This window comes from Microcebus murinus, chromosome 21 (genome assembly GCF_040939455.1).
Source record: "Microcebus murinus isolate Inina chromosome 21, M.murinus_Inina_mat1.0, whole genome shotgun sequence".
NCBI classification, from domain to species: Eukaryota; Metazoa; Chordata; class Mammalia; order Primates; family Cheirogaleidae; genus Microcebus; species Microcebus murinus.
The window spans coordinates 311,364-332,606 of record NC_134124.1 but is presented as its reverse complement, the minus strand read 5'-3'; the positions used below and the strand labels follow the sequence as shown (position 1 = coordinate 332,606).

The window sequence follows — 21,243 nt, the reverse complement described above, 5'->3', positions numbered from 1 at the left end:
GTGGCGAGCCGGCGGCGTTCAGAAGAGGGAGGCCCGCAGTCTGTGCGGAAGACACCTGCGCTCGGGTGTGTGTGGCGGCGCGATTCACAAGCAGCTCTAGATGTTAAACCAAGGAGAAGCCAGGGAGTTCCCAACGCCCCAGGTGTCCTCAGCCCACGACTGGCTGCTGTGGGAATGCGAAGCCCGGCTCCTTGTCTCAGAGCGGGGTTCCCAGGAGGATCAGGCTGAAGCTGGGACTTGGCCTCAAAGTGTCCCCTCGCATGGCCACCCCCTTCCCCTTCCTGCTCCTCTACTCCTGGTGCCCCTCCATCCAGGGGCCAGACCTTAAAGAGTCACCGCAAGAGAATCCTGGTCCCAAAGGAGCCTTCTGGGGGACCGGTGCTGAGAGAGGTTGTGGGCATGGCCCGCTGGGGCTCTGCCCGACCCAGGGCTGAGAGATGCAACCTCCCAGCTCTGGGTCCCTGCAGGAAGTGTTGGCAAGCACAGGGCCAGTCCTCCAAAGGCCCAGGTGCAGGGAGCCCAGGCCAAGCAGCCTGTGGAAGAAGCCACTTGCCGTGCCACCCCGGGAACAGGACTGCAGGCCCCGGCCCTTCCCACCTCCTCCTCCCCCCGCCCCCCACCCCCGACAAGGCACAGGGCTCAGAGACACCTCAGACTCTTGCTACCCAAAGTGCAAAGGGCATCAGTTGCTCCTCCAACCCCCCCGCCCAGCAGACCACGTTGTCCAGCCAGCCCCCGGGCCTCCCTGGGGTGCCCAGCACAAAAGTGCAGACAGCCACCGGACCCTCAATCTCAGCTTTCGGATGTTTTCGCCACTCTAAGGACCCGCAGGCCAGCTGGGCCTTCGGGCAGGACAGAGAGCCCCGGAATCCGACGTGGAGAGCTGCGTGGAGAGCTGCGTGTACCTCCCCATCAGGAGGCGGTCCCCACCTCCGCGGCTCTCCCCTTGCGGGGAGCGGCAGCCCAGCCGGCAGCCGCAGGGCCTCAGGGAAGACACCAGGCTGGGCCCCCGCGGGGGCACAGCGGGGGCACGTCCCCCGCACTCACGCGACTTAGGGACGGCTGCTGGAGACTGCTGCGGCCACCCTGCTGCCGGGTTTCTGGAGGGCTTCCTGGAAGCAGCGTCCACACCAAGCCCTTGGAAGGCCCAGGCGACGGAGGAGCCGGTCAGGCAGGGGCCGAGGACGGTGAGAGGCCGGGCGGGAAGGAGCATGTCAGGCAGGGGCAGAGGACGGTGACAGGCCGGGCGGGGAGGAGCCGGTCAGGCGGGAGCCCAGGACAGTGACGGGCCAGGCCGGGGAGGAGTGCGTCAGGCAGGGGCAGAGGAGACGGGCTGGGTAAGGGTTAGGGTTACAGTTAGGGCACAATTCACAATCGCAAAGACGTGGAAGCGACCCGAGTGCCCATCCATCCAGGAGTGCATTAATAAAATGTGGCGCGTGGACACCACGGAGTGCCATTCGGCTGTGAGGAGCAGCGGTGAGAGGGCGCCTCTCGTGTTCTCCTGGCCAGAGCTGGAACCCGTTCCAGTAAGCCAGGTATCCCAAGAATGGACACACGAGCACCACGTGAGCGCGCTCACCAGCAAATTGGTACGAACGGATGGACACCTAAGTGGACAGAGAGGAATCACCTTCATCGGGTGGGTGTCGGGCGGGTGGGGGGAGGGGAGGGGCATACACATCCATTAGGCATGGGGTGGGTGCGCACCGACTGGGGGATGGGAGCACTTGAAGCTCTGACCCGAGGGGGGAGGCTGGGAGAGGGCAACGCACCCGACCTTAACATTGGTACCCCCACGATACGCTGGAACAACATGAGAGGTATATGAATGAGAACACAGGGGGGAGGGGGGCACGGGCAACACATGTCACCTGAACACTTGTACTCCCATCATCTGCTTGAAAAGAGAGAGAAAAGAAAATGCAATCCTAGAGGTAAGAGACACTTTTTAAAAATAATGAATCCGAAGAGAAAAGTAAAAGGAGGCCTGTGGAGCCGGTCTGGGTGTGACTCCGGATCCCCCAACATCAGGTGCCACCACCAAAGATTCCTGCGTGTAGCCCATAGAACCCCAAAAGCAACGGGACGAGTTCTGGTCACATACTCCCTCAAAATGACATCCTGGCCTTCTTCTGGAACTCCCTCCCCTCTCAGACTCTCAAGGTTTCCTCCAGCGTGTCGGTTCCCACAGAGCAGACCTTTGGTCTGAGACCTGACAGTCCAGATGCCACGCATGCTGCCGCGTGGCGGCGGTGTCGCGGCTTGGGACAAGAGGAGGCCCCACGGTGCGGGCTGCGGCGCCAGGCACCGCGGCGGGCGCTGAGGGTTGGGGTCACCCCCACCCCGGGCCGCCGCCGCCCCTCTCCCAGAAAGGGGACAGAACAAGAGGAAAAAAAAAAAAAAAAAAAAGCAGCAGCCTGTGGCACCCGGTATTCCCAGGCGGTCTCCCATCCAAGTACTAACCAGGCCCGACCCTGCTTAGCTTCCGAGACCAGACGAGATCGGGGGCGTTCAGGGTGGGGTGGCCCTAGACGGCGGCGGAGGGCGCCCCTGCCCCGCTCAAGAAGCCGAGCCTCTCTGCGCTTTCCCCCCCGCCGCCGCCGCCGCCGCCGCCGCCGCCGCCGCCGCCTCCCGCCCCAGGCCCCGCGCCGGGCCGGGCCTGTTGAGTTCGCCGGCCGGGTCCCGCGGGCTCCCAGGGACGGGGTTGATGGGCGGGGCGGGGCGGCCCGGGGCGGGGGGGGGGGGGGCTGTCTCTCTATACACACACACACACACTCACACTCACTCACACTCACACAAGATGCGCCTCCACGGCTGGACTCGCCAAGGTGGAGCCCTCCCAGCCCCCCTCGTCTCCTCCCCAGGCCTCCTTCACCTACCCGCTGCCCACCCCCAGCGCGTCGCCGCCGCTGACTGCGCACGCGCGAGCGCGGGGCGCTCGCCCTTTGACCCCAGCCAGGGGCCGCCCTCCCCCACAACCCCTTTCAGCTGCGCCCCCCCCTCGCCCTGTGGGTGGGCTGCCGCCTATTCCCCGGGGCCAGGGCTGGGGCACAGCCAGTGTATGGGGCGTCTCTCTCTGGGGATGTGTCCCATGGGTGGGGTGGGGTGGTTTGTGGGGCGCTGAAGAAATCAGTCCCCTCCATCTCCTACCTCTGGAAAACGCCCAAGCCCGTGGAGAACTGCCGGCACCGCTTCGTGGGGACCGGGACCCTCCTCCGTGTCCTCCTGTGGCCCAGTCCAAGGGGCCTGGGCCTGGCCGGGGCTGCATTGGACCCCGACCACCCTGGCGTGTGGACTCGCTAAAAATCGGCCATTAGATATTGGATTCCAGCTTCCTTGAGGTCATTTCACTAATGAGTGCACCGGAAAGAGTTTCCTAATCCATCTGTGAGGGTGGCAACTGAAAGAGAATTTTAAAGCTGACAGAATAGGCGAGGGAAGGCATAGGAGATTTCCACACCCAGCAAGGAAGACTTTCCCGAAATGGAAGAAAGAAACGAGCAAACAGAGACACCGGTAGCCCGCCCGGAAAAGAGTCTGCCCCTGAGAGAAAGCACCCTGACCAGGTTCACGCGTGGGTGGGTGGCGAGCCGGCGGCGTTCAGAAGAGCGAGGCCCGCAGTCTGTGCGGAAGACACCTGCGGTCGGGTGTGTGTGGCGGCGCGATTCACAAGCAGCTCTAGATGTTAAACCAAGGAGAAGCCAGGGAGTTCCCAACGCCCCAGGTGTCCTCAGCCCACGACTGGCTGCTGTGGGAATGCGAAGCCCGGCTCCTTGTCTCAGAGCGGGGTTCCCAGGAGGATCAGGCTGAAGCTGGGACTTGGCCTCAAAGTGTCCCCTCGCATGGCCACCCCCTTCCCCTTCCTGCTCCTCTACTCCTGGTGCCCCTCCATCCAGGGGCCAGACCTTAAAGAGTCACCGCAAGAGAATCCTGGTCCCAAAGGAGCCTTCTGGGGGACCGGTGCTGAGAGAGGTTGTGGGCATGGCCCGCTGGGGCTCTGCCCGACCCAGGGCTGAGAGATGCAACCTCCCAGCTCTGGGTCCCTGCAGGAAGTGTTGGCAAGCACAGGGCCAGTCCTCCAAAGGCCCAGGTGCAGGGAGCCCAGGCCAAGCAGCCTGTGGAAGAAGCCACTTGCCGTGCCACCCCGGGAACAGGACTGCAGGCCCCGGCCCTTCCCACCTCCTCCTCCCCCCCGCCCCCCACCCCCGACAAGGCACAGGGCTCAGAGACACCTCAGACTCTTGCTACCCAAAGTGCAAAGGGCATCAGTTGCTCCTCCAACCCCCCCGCCCAGCAGACCACGTTGTCCAGCCAGCCCCCGGGCCTCCCTGGGGTGCCCAGCACAAAAGTGCAGACACCCACCGGACCCTCAATCTCAGCTTTCGGATGTTTTCGCCACTCTAAGGACCCGCAGGCCAGCTGGGCCTTCGGGCAGGACAGAGAGCCCCGGAATCCGACGTGGAGAGCTGCGTGGAGAGCTGCGTGTACCTCCCCATCAGGAGGCGGTCCCCACCTCCGCGGCTCTCCCCTTGCGGGGAGCGGCAGCCCAGCCGGCAGCCGCAGGGCCTCAGGGAAGACACCAGGCTAGGCCCCCGCGGGGGCACAGCGGGGGCACGTCCCCCGCACTCACGCGACTTAGGGACGGCTGCTGGAGACTGCTGCGGCCACCCTGCTGCCGGGTTTCTGGAGGGCTTCCTGGAAGCAGCGTCCACACCAAGCCCTTGGAAGGCCCAGGCGACGGAGGAGCCGGTCAGGCAGGGGCCGAGGACGGTGAGAGGCCGGGCGGGAAGGAGCATGTCAGGCAGGGGCAGAGGACGGTGACAGGCCGGGCGGGGAGGAGCCGGTCAGGCGGGAGCCCAGGACAGTGACGGGCCAGGCCGGGGAGGAGTGCGTCAGGCAGGGGCAGAGGAGACGGGCTGGGTAAGGGTTAGGGTTACAGTTAGGGCACAATTCACAATCGCAAAGACGTGGAAGCGACCCGAGTGCCCATCCATCCAGGAGTGCATTAATAAAATGTGGCGCGTGGACACCACGGAGTGCCATTCGGCTGTGAGGAGCAGCGGTGAGAGGGCGCCTCTCGTGTTCTCCTGGCCAGAGCTGGAACCCGTTCCAGTAAGCCAGGTATCCCAAGAATGGACACACGAGCACCACGTGAGCGCGCTCACCAGCAAATTGGTACGAACGGATGGACACCTAAGTGGACAGAGAGGAATCACCTTCATCGGGTGGGTGTCGGGCGGGTGGGGGGAGGGGAGGGGCATACACATCCATTAGGCATGGGGTGGGTGCGCACCGACTGGGGGATGGGAGCACTTGAAGCTCTGACCCGAGGGGGGAGGCTGGGAGAGGGCAACGCACCCGACCTTAACATTGGTACCCCCACGATACGCTGGAACAACATGAGAGGTATATGAATGAGAACACAGGGGGGAGGGGGGCACGGGCAACACATGTCACCTGAACACTTGTACTCCCATCATCTGCTTGAAAAGAGAGAGAAAAGAAAATGCAATCCTAGAGGTAAGAGACACTTTTTAAAAATCATGAATCCGAAGAGAAAAGTAAAAGGAGGCCTGTGGAGCAGGTCTGGGTGTGACTCCGGATCCCCCAACATCAGGTGCCACCACCAAAGATTCCTGCGTGTAGCCCATAGAACCCCAAAAGCAACGGGACGAGTTCTGGTCACATACTCCCTCAAAATGACATCCTGGCCTTCTTCTGGAACTCCCTCCCCTCTCAGACTCTCAAGGTTTCCTCCAGCGTGTCGGTTCCCACAGAGCAGACCTTTGGTCTGAGACCTGACAGTCCAGATGCCACGCATGCTGCCGCGTGGCGGCGGTGTCGCGGCTTGGGACAAGAGGAGGCCCCACGGTGCGGGCTGCGGCGCCAGGCACGGCGGCGGGCGCTGAGGGTTGGGGTCACCCCCACCCCGGGCCGCCGCCGCCCCTCTCCCAGAAAGGGGACAGAACAAGAGGAAAAAAAAAAAAAAAAAAAAAAGCAGCAGCCTGTGGCACCCGGTATTCCCAGGCGGTCTCCCATCCAAGTACTAACCAGGCCCGACCCTGCTTAGCTTCCGAGACCAGACGAGATCGGGGGCGTTCAGGGTGGGGTGGCCCTAGACGGCGGCGGAGGGCGCCCCTGCCCCGCTCAAGAAGCCGAGCCTCTCTGCGCTTTCCCCCCCGCCGCCGCCGCCGCCGCCGCCGCCGCCGCCGCCGCCTCCCGCCCCAGGCCCCGCGCCGGGCCTGGCCTGTTGAGTTCGCCGGCCGGGTCCCGCGGGCTCCCAGGGACGGGGTTGATGGGCGGGGCGGGGCGGCCCGGGGCGGGGGGGGGGGGGCTGTCTCTCTATACACACACACACACACTCACACTCACTCACACTCACACAAGATGCGCCTCCACGGCTGGACTCGCCAAGGTGGAGCCCTCCCAGCCCCCCTCGTCTCCTCCCCAGGCCTCCTTCACCTACCCGCTGCCCACCCCCAGCGCGTCGCCGCCGCTGACTGCGCACGCGCGAGCGCGGGGCGCTCGCCCTTTGACCCCAGCCAGGGGCCGCCCTCCCCCACAACCCCTTTCAGCTGCGCCCCCCCCTCGCCCTGTGGGTGGGCTGCCGCCTATTCCCCGGGGCCAGGGCTGGGGCACAGCCAGTGTATGGGGCGTCTCTCTCTGGGGATGTGTCCCATGGGTGGGGTGGGGTGGTTTGTGGGGCGCTGAAGAAATCAGTCCCCTCCATCTCCTACCTCTGGAAAACGCCCAAGCCCGTGGAGAACTGCCGGCACCGCTTCGTGGGGGCCGGGACCCTCCTCCGTGTCCTCCTGTGGCCCAGTCCAAGGGGCCTGGGCCTGGCCGGGGCTGCATTGGACCCCGACCACCCTGGCGTGTGGACTCGCTAAAAATCGGCCATTAGATATTGGATTCCAGCTTCCTTGAGGTCATTTCACTAATGAGTGCACCGGAAAGAGTTTCCTAATCCATCTGTGAGGGTGGCCACTGAAAGAGAATTTTAAAGCTGACAGAATAGGCGAGGGAAGGCATAGGAGATTTCCACACCCAGCAAGGAAGACTTTCCCGAAATGGAAGAAAGAAACGAGCAAACAGAGACACCGGTAGCCCGCCCGGAAAAGAGTCTGCCCCTGAGAGAAAGCACCCTGACCAGGTTCACGCGTGGGTGGGTGGCGAGCCGGCGGCGTTCAGAAGAGCGAGGCCCGCAGTCTGTGCGGAAGACACCTGCGGTCGGGTGTGTGTGGCGGCGCGATTCACAAGCAGCTCTAGATGTTAAACCAAGGAGAAGCCAGGGAGTTCCCAACGCCCCAGGTGTCCTCAGCCCACGACTGGCTGCTGTGGGAATGCGAAGCCCGGCTCCTTGTCTCAGAGCGGGGTTCCCAGGAGGATCAGGCTGAAGCTGGGACTTGGCCTCAAAGTGTCCCCTCGCATGGCCACCCCCTTCCCCTTCCTGCTCCTCTACTCCTGGTGCCCCTCCATCCAGGGGCCAGACCTTAAAGAGTCACCGCAAGAGAATCCTGGTCCCAAAGGAGCCTTCTGGGGGACCGGTGCTGAGAGAGGTTGTGGGCATGGCCCGCTGGGGCTCTGCCCGACCCAGGGCTGAGAGATGCAACCTCCCAGCTCTGGGTCCCTGCAGGAAGTGTTGGCAAGCACAGGGCCAGTCCTCCAAAGGCCCAGGTGCAGGGAGCCCAGGCCAAGCAGCCTGTGGAAGAAGCCACTTGCCGTGCCACCCCGGGAACAGGACTGCAGGCCCCGGCCCTTCCCACCTCCTCCTCCCCCCCGCCCCCCACCCCCGACAAGGCACAGGGCTCAGAGACACCTCAGACTCTTGCTACCCAAAGTGCAAAGGGCATCAGTTGCTCCTCCAACCCCCCCGCCCAGCAGACCACGTTGTCCAGCCAGCCCCCGGGCCTCCCTGGGGTGCCCAGCACAAAAGTGCAGACACCCACCGGACCCTCAATCTCAGCTTTCGGATGTTTTCGCCACTCTAAGGACCCGCAGGCCAGCTGGGCCTTCGGGCAGGACAGAGAGCCCCGGAATCCGACGTGGAGAGCTGCGTGGAGAGCTGCGTGTACCTCCCCATCAGGAGGCGGTCCCCACCTCCGCGGCTCTCCCCTTGCGGGGAGCGGCAGCCCAGCCGGCAGCCGCAGGGCCTCAGGGAAGACACCAGGCTAGGCCCCCGCGGGGGCACAGCGGGGGCACGTCCCCCGCACTCACGCGACTTAGGGACGGCTGCTGGAGACTGCTGCGGCCACCCTGCTGCCGGGTTTCTGGAGGGCTTCCTGGAAGCAGCGTCCACACCAAGCCCTTGGAAGGCCCAGGCGACGGAGGAGCCGGTCAGGCAGGGGCCGAGGACGGTGAGAGGCCGGGCGGGAAGGAGCATGTCAGGCAGGGGCAGAGGACGGTGACAGGCCGGGCGGGGAGGAGCCGGTCAGGCGGGAGCCCAGGACAGTGACGGGCCAGGCCGGGGAGGAGTGCGTCAGGCAGGGGCAGAGGAGACGGGCTGGGTAAGGGTTAGGGTTACAGTTAGGGCACAATTCACAATCGCAAAGACGTGGAAGCGACCCGAGTGCCCATCCATCCAGGAGTGCATTAATAAAATGTGGCGCGTGGACACCACGGAGTGCCATTCGGCTGTGAGGAGCAGCGGTGAGAGGGCGCCTCTCGTGTTCTCCTGGCCAGAGCTGGAACCCGTTCCAGTAAGCCAGGTATCCCAAGAATGGACACACGAGCACCACGTGAGCGCGCTCACCAGCAAATTGGTACGAACGGATGGACACCTAAGTGGACAGAGAGGAATCACCTTCATCGGGTGGGTGTCGGGCGGGTGGGGGGAGGGGAGGGGCATACACATCCATTAGGCATGGGGTGGGTGCGCACCGACTGGGGGATGGGAGCACTTGAAGCTCTGACCCGAGGGGGGAGGCTGGGAGAGGGCAACGCACCCGACCTTAACATTGGTACCCCCACGATACGCTGGAACAACATGAGAGGTATATGAATGAGAACACAGGGGGGAGGGGGGCACGGGCAACACATGTCACCTGAACACTTGTACTCCCATCATCTGCTTGAAAAGAGAGAGAAAAGAAAATGCAATCCTAGAGGTAAGAGACACTTTTTAAAAATCATGAATCCGAAGAGAAAAGTAAAAGGAGGCCTGTGGAGCAGGTCTGGGTGTGACTCCGGATCCCCCAACATCAGGTGCCACCACCAAAGATTCCTGCGTGTAGCCCATAGAACCCCAAAAGCAACGGGACGAGTTCTGGTCACATACTCCCTCAAAATGACATCCTGGCCTTCTTCTGGAACTCCCTCCCCTCTCAGACTCTCAAGGTTTCCTCCAGCGTGTCGGTTCCCACAGAGCAGACCTTTGGTCTGAGACCTGACAGTCCAGATGCCACGCATGCTGCCGCGTGGCGGCGGTGTCGCGGCTTGGGACAAGAGGAGGCCCCACGGTGCGGGCTGCGGCGCCAGGCACCGCGGCGGGCGCTGAGGGTTGGGGTCACCCCCACCCCGGGCCGCCGCCGCCCCGCTCCCAGAAAGGGGACAGAACAAGAGGAAAAAAAAAAAAAAAAAAAGCAGCAGCCTGTGGCACCCGGTATTCCCAGGCGGTCTCCCATCCAAGTACTAACCAGGCCCGACCCTGCTTAGCTTCCGAGACCAGACGAGATCGGGGGCGTTCAGGGTGGGGTGGCCCTAGACGGCGGCGGAGGGCGCCCCTGCCCCGCTCAAGAAGCCGAGCCTCTCTGCGCTTTCCCCCCCGCCGCCGCCGCCGCCGCCGCCGCCGCCGTCGCCGCCTCCCGCCCCAGGCCCCGCGCCGGGCCGGGCCTGTTGAGTTCGCCGGCCGGGTCCCGCGGGCTCCCAGGGACGGGGTTGATGGGCGGGGCGGGGCGGCCCGGGGCGGGGGGGGGGGGGGCTGTCTCTCTATACACACACACACACACTCACACTCACTCACACTCACACAAGATGCGCCTCCACGGCTGGACTCGCCAAGGTGGAGCCCTCCCAGCCCCCCTCGTCTCCTCCCCAGGCCTCCTTCACCTACCCGCTGCCCACCCCCAGCGCGTCGCCGCCGCTGACTGCGCACGCGCGAGCGCGGGGCGCTCGCCCTTTGACCCCAGCCAGGGGCCGCCCTCCCCCACAACCCCTTTCAGCTGCGCCCCCCCCTCGCCCTGTGGGTGGGCTGCCGCCTATTCCCCGGGGCCAGGGCTGGGGCACAGCCAGTGTATGGGGCGTCTCTCTCTGGGGATGTGTCCCATGGGTGGGGTGGGGTGGTTTGTGGGGCGCTGAAGAAATCAGTCCCCTCCATCTCCTACCTCTGGAAAACGCCCAAGCCCGTGGAGAACTGCCGGCACCGCTTCGTGGGGGCCGGGACCCTCCTCCGTGTCCTCCTGTGGCCCAGTCCAAGGGGCCTGGGCCTGGCCGGGGCTGCATTGGACCCCGACCACCCTGGCGTGTGGACTCGCTAAAAATCGGCCATTAGATATTGGATTCCAGCTTCCTTGAGGTCATTTCACTAATGAGTGCACCGGAAAGAGTTTCCTAATCCATCTGTGAGGGTGGCCACTGAAAGAGAATTTTAAAGCTGACAGAATAGGCGAGGGAAGGCATAGGAGATTTCCACACCCAGCAAGGAAGACTTTCCCGAAATGGAAGAAAGAAACGAGCAAACAGAGACACCGGTAGCCCGCCCGGAAAAGAGTCTGCCCCTGAGAGAAAGCACCCTGACCAGGTTCACGCGTGGGTGGGTGGCGAGCCGGCGGCGTTCAGAAGAGCGAGGCCCGCAGTCTGTGCGGAAGACACCTGCGCTCGGGTGTGTGTGGCGGCGCGATTCACAAGCAGCTCTAGATGTTAAACCAAGGAGAAGCCAGGGAGTTCCCAACGCCCCAGGTGTCCTCAGCCCACGACTGGCTGCTGTGGGAATGCGAAGCCCGGCTCCTTGTCTCAGAGCGGGGTTCCCAGGAGGATCAGGCTGAAGCTGGGACTTGGCCTCAAAGTGTCCCCTCGCATGGCCACCCCCTTCCCCTTCCTGCTCCTCTACTCCTGGTGCCCCTCCATCCAGGGGCCAGACCTTAAAGAGTCACCGCAAGAGAATCCTGGTCCCAAAGGAGCCTTCTGGGGGACCGGTGCTGAGAGAGGTTGTGGGCATGGCCCGCTGGGGCTCTGCCCGACCCAGGGCTGAGAGATGCAACCTCCCAGCTCTGGGTCCCTGCAGGAAGTGTTGGCAAGCACAGGGCCAGTCCTCCAAAGGCCCAGGTGCAGGGAGCCCAGGCCAAGCAGCCTGTGGAAGAAGCCACTTGCCGTGCCACCCCGGGAACAGGACTGCAGGCCCCGGCCCTTCCCACCTCCTCCTCCCCCCCGCCCCCCACCCCCGACAAGGCACAGGGCTCAGAGACACCTCAGACTCTTGCTACCCAAAGTGCAAAGGGCATCAGTTGCTCCTCCAACCCCCCCGCCCAGCAGACCACGTTGTCCAGCCAGCCCCCGGGCCTCCCTGGGGTGCCCAGCACAAAAGTGCAGACAGCCACCGGACCCTCAATCTCAGCTTTCGGATGTTTTCGCCACTCTAAGGACCCGCAGGCCAGCTGGGCCTTCGGGCAGGACAGAGAGCCCCGGAATCCGACGTGGAGAGCTGCGTGGAGAGCTGCGTGTACCTCCCCATCAGGAGGCGGTCCCCACCTCCGCGGCTCTCCCCTTGCGGGGAGCGGCAGCCCAGCCGGCAGCCGCAGGGCCTCAGGGAAGACACCAGGCTGGGCCCCCGCGGGGGCACAGCGGGGGCACGTCCCCCGCACTCACGCGACTTAGGGACGGCTGCTGGAGACTGCTGCGGCCACCCTGCTGCCGGGTTTCTGGAGGGCTTCCTGGAAGCAGCGTCCACACCAAGCCCTTGGAAGGCCCAGGCGACGGAGGAGCCGGTCAGGCAGGGGCCGAGGACGGTGAGAGGCCGGGCGGGAAGGAGCATGTCAGGCAGGGGCAGAGGACGGTGACAGGCCGGGCGGGGAGGAGCCGGTCAGGCGGGAGCCCAGGACAGTGACGGGCCAGGCCGGGGAGGAGTGCGTCAGGCAGGGGCAGAGGAGACGGGCTGGGTAAGGGTTAGGGTTACAGTTAGGGCACAATTCACAATCGCAAAGACGTGGAAGCGACCCGAGTGCCCATCCATCCAGGAGTGCATTAATAAAATGTGGCGCGTGGACACCACGGAGTGCCATTCGGCTGTGAGGAGCAGCGGTGAGAGGGCGCCTCTCGTGTTCTCCTGGCCAGAGCTGGAACCCGTTCCAGTAAGCCAGGTATCCCAAGAATGGACACACGAGCACCACGTGAGCGCGCTCACCAGCAAATTGGTACGAACGGATGGACACCTAAGTGGACAGAGAGGAATCACCTTCATCGGGTGGGTGTCGGGCGGGTGGGGGGAGGGGAGGGGCATACACATCCATTAGGCATGGGGTGGGTGCGCACCGACTGGGGGATGGGAGCACTTGAAGCTCTGACCCGAGGGGGGAGGCTGGGAGAGGGCAACGCACCCGACCTTAACATTGGTACCCCCACGATACGCTGGAACAACATGAGAGGTATATGAATGAGAACACAGGGGGGAGGGGGGCACGGGCAACACATGTCACCTGAACACTTGTACTCCCATCATCTGCTTGAAAAGAGAGAGAAAAGAAAATGCAATCCTAGAGGTAAGAGACACTTTTTAAAAATCATGAATCCGAAGAGAAAAGTAAAAGGAGGCCTGTGGAGCAGGTCTGGGTGTGACTCCGGATCCCCCAACATCAGGTGCCACCACCAAAGATTCCTGCGTGTAGCCCATAGAACCCCAAAAGCAACGGGACGAGTTCTGGTCACATACTCCCTCAAAATGACATCCTGGCCTTCTTCTGGAACTCCCTCCCCTCTCAGACTCTCAAGGTTTCCTCCAGCGTGTCGGTTCCCACAGAGCAGACCTTTGGTCTGAGACCTGACAGTCCAGATGCCACGCATGCTGCCGCGTGGCGGCGGTGTCGCGGCTTGGGACAAGAGGAGGCCCCACGGTGCGGGCTGCGGCGCCAGGCACCGCGGCGGGCGCTGAGGGTTGGGGTCACCCCCACCCCGGGCCGCCGCCGCCCCGCTCCCAGAAAGGGGACAGAACAAGAGGAAAAAAAAAAAAAAAAAAAGCAGCAGCCTGTGGCACCCGGTATTCCCAGGCGGTCTCCCATCCAAGTACTAACCAGGCCCGACCCTGCTTAGCTTCCGAGACCAGACGAGATCGGGGGCGTTCAGGGTGGGGTGGCCCTAGACGGCGGCGGAGGGCGCCCCTGCCCCGCTCAAGAAGCCGAGCCTCTCTGCGCTTTCCCCCCCGCCGCCGCCGCCGCCGCCGCCGCCGCCGTCGCCGCCTCCCGCCCCAGGCCCCGCGCCGGGCCGGGCCTGTTGAGTTCGCCGGCCGGGTCCCGCGGGCTCCCAGGGACGGGGTTGATGGGCGGGGCGGGGCGGCCCGGGGCGGGGGGGGGGGGGCTGTCTCTCTATACACACACACACACACTCACACTCACTCACACTCACACAAGATGCGCCTCCACGGCTGGACTCGCCAAGGTGGAGCCCTCCCAGCCCCCCTCGTCTCCTCCCCAGGCCTCCTTCACCTACCCGCTGCCCACCCCCAGCGCGTCGCCGCCGCTGACTGCGCACGCGCGAGCGCGGGGCGCTCGCCCTTTGACCCCAGCCAGGGGCCGCCCTCCCCCACAACCCCTTTCAGCTGCGCCCCCCCCTCGCCCTGTGGGTGGGCTGCCGCCTATTCCCCGGGGCCAGGGCTGGGGCACAGCCAGTGTATGGGGCGTCTCTCTCTGGGGATGTGTCCCATGGGTGGGGTGGGGTGGTTTGTGGGGCGCTGAAGAAATCAGTCCCCTCCATCTCCTACCTCTGGAAAACGCCCAAGCCCGTGGAGAACTGCCGGCACCGCTTCGTGGGGGCCGGGACCCTCCTCCGTGTCCTCCTGTGGCCCAGTCCAAGGGGCCTGGGCCTGGCCGGGGCTGCATTGGACCCCGACCACCCTGGCGTGTGGACTCGCTAAAAATCGGCCATTAGATATTGGATTCCAGCTTCCTTGAGGTCATTTCACTAATGAGTGCACCGGAAAGAGTTTCCTAATCCATCTGTGAGGGTGGCAACTGAAAGAGAATTTTAAAGCTGACAGAATAGGCGAGGGAAGGCATAGGAGATTTCCACACCCAGCAAGGAAGACTTTCCCGAAATGGAAGAAAGAAACGAGCAAACAGAGACACCGGTAGCCCGCCCGGAAAAGAGTCTGCCCCTGAGAGAAAGCACCCTGACCAGGTTCACGCGTGGGTGGGTGGCGAGCCGGCGGCGTTCAGAAGAGCGAGGCCCGCAGTCTGTGCGGAAGACACCTGCGCTCGGGTGTGTGTGGCGGCGCGATTCACAAGCAGCTCTAGATGTTAAACCAAGGAGAAGCCAGGGAGTTCCCAACGCCCCAGGTGTCCTCAGCCCACAACTGGCTGCTGTGGGAATGCGAAGCCCGGCTCCTTGTCTCAGAGCGGGGTTCCCAGGAGGATCAGGCTGAAGCTGGGACTTGGCCTCAAAGTGTCCCCTCGCATGGCCACCCCCTTCCCCTTCCTGCTCCTCTACTCCTGGTGCCCCTCCATCCAGGGGCCAGACCTTAAAGAGTCACCGCAAGAGAATCCTGGTCCCAAAGGAGCCTTCTGGGGGACCGGTGCTGAGAGAGGTTGTGGGCATGGCCCGCTGGGGCTCTGCCCGACCCAGGGCTGAGAGATGCAACCTCCCAGCTCTGGGTCCCTGCAGGAAGTGTTGGCAAGCACAGGGCCAGTCCTCCAAAGGCCCAGGTGCAGGGAGCCCAGGCCAAGCAGCCTGTGGAAGAAGCCACTTGCCGTGCCACCCCGGGAACAGGACTGCAGGCCCCGGCCCTTCCCACCTCCTCCTCCCCCCCGCCCCCCACCCCCGACAAGGCACAGGGCTCAGAGACACCTCAGACTCTTGCTACCCAAAGTGCAAAGGGCATCAGTTGCTCCTCCAACCCCCCCGCCCAGCAGACCACGTTGTCCAGCCAGCCCCCGGGCCTCCCTGGGGTGCCCAGCACAAAAGTGCAGACAGCCACCGGACCCTCAATCTCAGCTTTCGGATGTTTTTGCCACTCTAAGGACCCGCAGGCCAGCTGGGCCTTCGGGCAGGACAGAGAGCCCCGGAATCCGACGTGGAGAGCTGCGTGGAGAGCTGCGTGTACCTCCCCATCAGGAGGCGGTCCCCACCTCCGCGGCTCTCCCCTTGCGGGGAGCGGCAGCCCAGCCGGCAGCCGCAGGGCCTCAGGGAAGACACCAGGCTGGGCCCCCGCGGGGGCACAGCGGGGGCACGTCCCCCGCACTCACGCGACTTAGGGACGGCTGCTGGAGACTGCTGCGGCCACCCTGCTGCCGGGTTTCTGGAGGGCTTCCTGGAAGCAGCGTCCACACCAAGCCCTTGGAAGGCCCAGGCGACGGAGGAGCCGGTCAGGCAGGGGCCGAGGACGGTGAGAGGCCGGGCGGGAAGGAGCATGTCAGGCAGGGGCAGAGGACGGTGACAGGCCGGGCGGGGAGGAGCCGGTCAGGCGGGAGCCCAGGACAGTGACGGGCCAGGCCGGGGAGGAGTGCGTCAGGCAGGGGCAGAGGAGACGGGCTGGGTAAGGGTTAGGGTTACAGTTAGGGCACAATTCACAATCGCAAAGACGTGGAAGCGACCCGAGTGCCCATCCATCCAGGAGTGCATTAATAAAATGTGGCGCGTGGACACCACGGAGTGCCATTCGGCTGTGAGGAGCAGCGGTGAGAGGGCGCCTCTCGTGTTCTCCTGGCCAGAGCTGGAACCCGTTCCAGTAAGCCAGGTATCCCAAGAATGGACACACGAGCACCACGTGAGCGCGCTCACCAGCAAATTGGTACGAACGGATGGACACCTAAGTGGACAGAGAGGAATCACCTTCATCGGGTGGGTGTCGGGCGGGTGGGGGGAGGGGAGGGGCATACACCTCCATTAGGCATGGGGTGGGTGCGCACCGACTGGGGGATGGGAGCACTTGAAGCTCTGACCCGAGGGGGGAGGCTGGGAGAGGGCAACGCACCCGACCTTAACATTGGTACCCCCACGATACGCTGGAACAACATGAGAGGTATATGAATGAGAACACAGGGGGGAGGGGGGCACGGGCAACACATGTCACCTGAACACTTGTACTCCCATCATCTGCTTGAAAAGAGAGAGAAAAGAAAATGCAATCCTAGAGGTAAGAGACACTTTTTAAAAATCATGAATCCGAAGAGAAAAGTAAAAGGAGGCCTGTGGAGCAGGTCTGGGTGTGACTCCGGATCCCCCAACATCAGGTGCCACCACCAAAGATTCCTGCGTGTAGCCCATAGAACCCCAAAAGCAACGGGACGAGTTCTGGTCACATACTCCCTCAAAATGACATCCTGGCCTTCTTCTGGAACTCCCTCCCCTCTCAGACTCTCAAGGTTTCCTCCAGCGTGTCGGTTCCCACAGAGCAGACCTTTGGTCTGAGACCTGACAGTCCAGATGCCACGCATGCTGCCGCGTGGCGGCGGTGTCGCGGCTTGGGACAAGAGGAGGCCCCACGGTGCGGGCTGCGGCGCCAGGCACCGCGGCGGGCGCTGAGGGTTGGGGTCACCCCCACCCCGGGCCGCCGCCGCCCCGCTCCCAAAAAGGGGACAGAACAAGAGGAAAAAAAAAAAAAAAAAAAAAAAAGCAGCAGCCTGTGGCACCCGGTATTCCCAGGCGGTCTCCCATCCAAGTACTAACCAGGCCCGACCCTGCTTAGCTTCCGAGACCAGACGAGATCGGGGGCGTTCAGGGTGGGGTGGCCCTAGACGGCGGCGGAGGGCGCCCCTGCCCCGCTCAAGAAGCCGAGCCTCTCTGCGCTTTCTCCCCCGCCGCCGCCGCCGCCGCCTCCCGCCCCAGGCCCCGCCCCGGGCCGGGCCTGTTGAGTTCGCCGGCCGGGTCCCGCGGGCTCCCAGGGACGGGGTTGATGGGCGGGGCGGGGCGGCCCGGGGCGGGGGGGGGGGCTGTCTCTCTATACACACACACACACACTCACACTCACTCACACTCACACAAGATGCGCCTCCACGGCTGGACTCGCCAAGGTGGAGCCCTCCCAGCCCCCCTCGTCTCCTCCCCAGGCCTCCTTCACCTACCCGCTGCCCACCCCCAGCGCGTCGCCGCCGCTGACTGCGCACGCGCGAGCGCGGGGCGCTCGCCCTTTGACCCCAGCCAGGGGCCGCCCTCCCCCACAACCCCTTTCAGCTGCGCCCCCCCCTCGCCCTGTGGGTGGGCTGCCGCCTATTCCCCGGGGCCAGGGCTGGGGCACAGCCAGTGTATGGGGCGTCTCTCTCTGGGGATGTGTCCCATGGGTGGGGTGGGGTGGTTTGTGGGGCGCTGAAGAAATCAGTCCCCTCCATCTCCTACCTCTGGAAAACGCCCAAGCCCGTGGAGAACTGCCGGCACCGCTTCGTGGGGACCGGGACCCTCCTCCGTGTCCTCCTGTGGCCCAGTCCAAGGGGCCTGGGCCTGGCCGGGGCTGCATTGGACCCCGACCACCCTGGCGTGTGGACTCGCTAAAAATCGGCCATTAGATATTGGATTCCAGCTTCCTTGAGGTCATTTCACTAATGAGTGCACCGGAAAGAGTTTCCTAATCCATCTGTGAGGGTGGCAACTGAAAGAGAATTTTAAAGCTGACAGAATAGGCGAGGGAAGGCATAGGAGATTTCCACACCCAGCAAGGAAGACTTTCCCGAAATGGAAGAAAGAAACGAGCAAACAGAGACACCGGTAGCCCGCCCGGAAAAGAGTCTGCCCCTGAGAGAAAGCACCCTGACCAGGTTCACGCGTGGGTGGGTGGCGAGCCGGCGGCGTTCAGAAGAGCGAGGCCCGCAGTCTGTGCGGAAGACACCTGCGGTCGGGTGTGTGTGGCGGCGCGATTCACAAGCAGCTCTAGATGTTAAACCAAGGAGAAGCCAGGGAGTTCCCAACGCCCCAGGTGTCCTCAGCCCACGACTGGCTGCTGTGGGAATGCGAAGCCCGGCTCCTTGTCTCAGAGCGGGGTTCCCAGGAGGATCAGGCTGAAGCTGGGACTTGGCCTCAAAGTGTCCCCTCGCATGGCCACCCCCTTCCCCTTCCTGCTCCTCTACTCCTGGTGCCCCTCCATCCAGGGGCCAGACCTTAAAGAGTCACCGCAAGAGAATCCTGGTCCCAAAGGAGCCTTCTGGGGGACCGGTGCTGAGAGAGGTTGTGGGCATGGCCCGCTGGGGCTCTGCCCGACCCAGGGCTGAGAGATGCAACCTCCCAGCTCTGGGTCCCTGCAGGAAGTGTTGGCAAGCACAGGGCCAGTCCTCCAAAGGCCCAGGTGCAGGGAGCCCAGGCCAAGCAGCCTGTGGAAGAAGCCACTTGCCGTGCCACCCCGGGAACAGGACTGCAGGCCCCGGCCCTTCCCACCTCCTCCTCCCCCCCGCCCCCCACCCCCGACAAGGCACAGGGCTCAGAGACACCTCAGACTCTTGCTACCCAAAGTGCAAAGGGCATCAGTTGCTCCTCCAACCCCCCCGCCCAGCAGACCACGTTGTCCAGCCAGCCCCCGGGCCTCCCTGGGGTGCCCAGCACAAAAGTGCAGACACCCACCGGACCCTCAATCTCAGCTTTCGGATGTTTTCGCCACTCTAAGGACCCGCAGGCCAGCTGGGCCTTCGGGCAGGACAGAGAGCCCCGGAATCCGACGTGGAGAGCTGCGTGGAGAGCTGCGTGTACCTCCCCATCAGGAGGCGGTCCCCACCTCCGCGGCTCTCCCCTTGCGGGGAGCGGCAGCCCAGCCGGCAGCCGCAGGGCCTCAGGGAAGACACCAGGCTAGGCCCCCGCGGGGGCACAGCGGGGGCACGTCCCCCGCACTCACGCGACTTAGGGACGGCTGCTGGAGACTGCTGCGGCCACCCTGCTGCCGGGTTTCTGGTGGGCTTCCTGGAAGCAGCGTCCACACCAAGCCCTTGGAAGGCCCAGGCGACGGAGGAGCCGGTCAGGCAGGGGCCGAGGACGGTGAGAGGCCGGGCGGGAAGGAGCATGTCAGGCAGGGGCAGAGGACGGTGACAGGCCGGGCGGGGAGGAGCCGGTCAGGCGGGAGCCCAGGACAGTGACGGGCCAGGCCGGGGAGGAGTGCGTCAGGCAGGGGCAGAGGAGACGGGCTGGGTAAGGGTTAGGGTTACAGTTAGGGCACAATTCACAATCGCAAAGACGTGGAAGCGACCCGAGTGCCCATCCATCCAGGAGTGCATTAATAAAATGTGGCGCGTGGACACCACGGAGTGCCATTCGGCTGTGAGGAGCAGCGGTGAGAGGGCGCCTCTCGTGTTCTCCTGGCCAGAGCTGGAACCCGTTCCAGTAAGCCAGGTATCCCAAGAATGGACACACGAGCACCACGTGAGCGCGCTCACCAGCAAATTGGTACGAACGGATGGACACCTAAGTGGACAGAGAGGAATCACCTTCATCGGGTGGGTGTCGGGCGGGTGGGGGGAGGGGAGGGGCATACACATCCATTAGGCATGGGGTGGGTGCGCACCGACTGGGGGATGGGAGCACTTGAAGCTCTGACCCGAGGGGGGAGGCTGGGAGAGGGCAACGCACCCGACCTTAACATTGGTACCCCCACGATACGCTGGAACAACATGAGAGGTATATGAATGAGAACACAGGGGGGAGGGGGGCACGGGCAACACATGTCACCTGAACACTTGTACTCCCATCATCTGCTTGAAAAGAGAGAGAAAAGAAAATGCAATCCTAGAGGTAAGAGACACTTTTTAAAAATCATGAATCCGAAGAGAAAAGTAAAAGGAGGCCTGTGGAGCAGGTCTGGGTGTGACTCCGGATCCCCCAACATCAGGTGCCACCACCAAAGATTCCTGCGTGTAGCCCATAGAACCCCAAAAGCAACGGGACGAGTTCTGGTCACATACTCCCTCAAAATGACATCCTGGCCTTCTTCTGGAACTCCCTCCCCTCTCAGACTCTCAAGGTTTCCTCCAGCGTGTCGGTTCCCACAGAGCAGACCTTTGGTCTGAGACCTGACAGTCCAGATGCCACGCATGCTGCCGCGTGGCGGCGGTGTCGCGGCTTGGGACAAGAGGAGGCCCCACGGTGCGGGCTGCGGCGCCAGGCACGGCGGCGGGCGCTGAGGGTTGGGGTCACCCCCACCCCGGGCCGCCGCCGCCCCTCTCCCAGAAAGGGGACAGAACAAGAGGAAAAAAAAAAAAAAAAAAAAAAGCAGCAGCCTGTGGCACCCGGTATTCCCAGGCGGTCTCCCATCCAAGTACTAACCAGGCCCGACCCTGCTTAGCTTCCGAGACCAGACGAGATCGGGGGCGTTCAGGGTGGGGTGGCCCTAGACGGCGGCGGAGGGCGCCCCTGCCCCGCTCAAGAAGCCGAGCCTCTCTGCGCTTTCCCCCCCGCCGCCGCCGCCGCCGCCGCCGCCGCCGCCGCCGCCGCCTCCCGCCCCAGGCCCCGCGCCGGGCCGGGCCTGTTGAGTTCGCCGGCCGGGTCCCGCGGGCTCCCAGGGACGGGGTTGATGGGCGGGGCGGGGCGGCCCGGGGCGGGGGGGGGGGGGCTGTCTCTCTATACACACACACACACACTCACACTCACTCACACTCACACAAGATGCGCCTCCACGGCTGGACTCGCCAAGGTGGAGCCCTCCCAGCCCCCCTCGTCTCCTCCCCAGGCCTCCTTCACCTACCCGCTGCCCACCCCCAGCGCGTCGCCGCCGCTGACTGCGCACGCGCGAGCGCGGGGCGCTCGCCCTTTGACCCCAGCCAGGGGCCGCCCTCCCCCACAACCCCTTTCAGCTGCGCCCCCCCCTCGCCCTGTGGGTGGGCTGCCGCCTATTCCCCGGGGCCAGGGCTGGGGCACAGCCAGTGTATGGGGCGTCTCTCTCTGGGGATGTGTCCCATGGGTGGGGTGGGGTGGTTTGTGGGGCGCTGAAGAAATCAGTCCCCTCCATCTCCTACCTCTGGAAAACGCCCAAGCCCGTGGAGAACTGCCGGCACCGCTTCGTGGGGGCCGGGACCCTCCTCCGTGTCCTCCTGTGGCCCAGTCCAAGGGGCCTGGGCCTGGCCGGGGCTGCATTGGACCCCGACCACCCTGGCGTGTGGACTCGCTAAAAATCGGCCATTAGATATTGGA

The 21,243-nt window shown here is 64.3% G+C and overlaps 6 pseudogenes; all 6 read right to left on the bottom strand.

The window, feature by feature from the left end:
- Positions 1-2,417: 2,417 nt before the first annotated feature.
- LOC142863242 (uncharacterized) lies at positions 2,418-2,536 on the bottom strand (annotated as a pseudogene).
- A 3,469-nt stretch (positions 2,537-6,005) lies between these two features.
- Positions 6,006-6,124, bottom strand: LOC142863241 (uncharacterized; annotated as a pseudogene).
- A 3,465-nt stretch (positions 6,125-9,589) lies between these two features.
- LOC142863240 (uncharacterized) lies at positions 9,590-9,708 on the bottom strand (annotated as a pseudogene).
- Positions 9,709-13,174: 3,466 nt separating this feature from the next.
- On the bottom strand, positions 13,175-13,293 carry LOC142863238 (uncharacterized; annotated as a pseudogene).
- Positions 13,294-16,763: 3,470 nt separating this feature from the next.
- On the bottom strand, positions 16,764-16,882 carry LOC142863237 (uncharacterized; annotated as a pseudogene).
- Positions 16,883-20,330: 3,448 nt separating this feature from the next.
- LOC142863236 (uncharacterized) lies at positions 20,331-20,449 on the bottom strand (annotated as a pseudogene).
- Between the last annotated feature and the right edge of the window lie 794 nt (positions 20,450-21,243).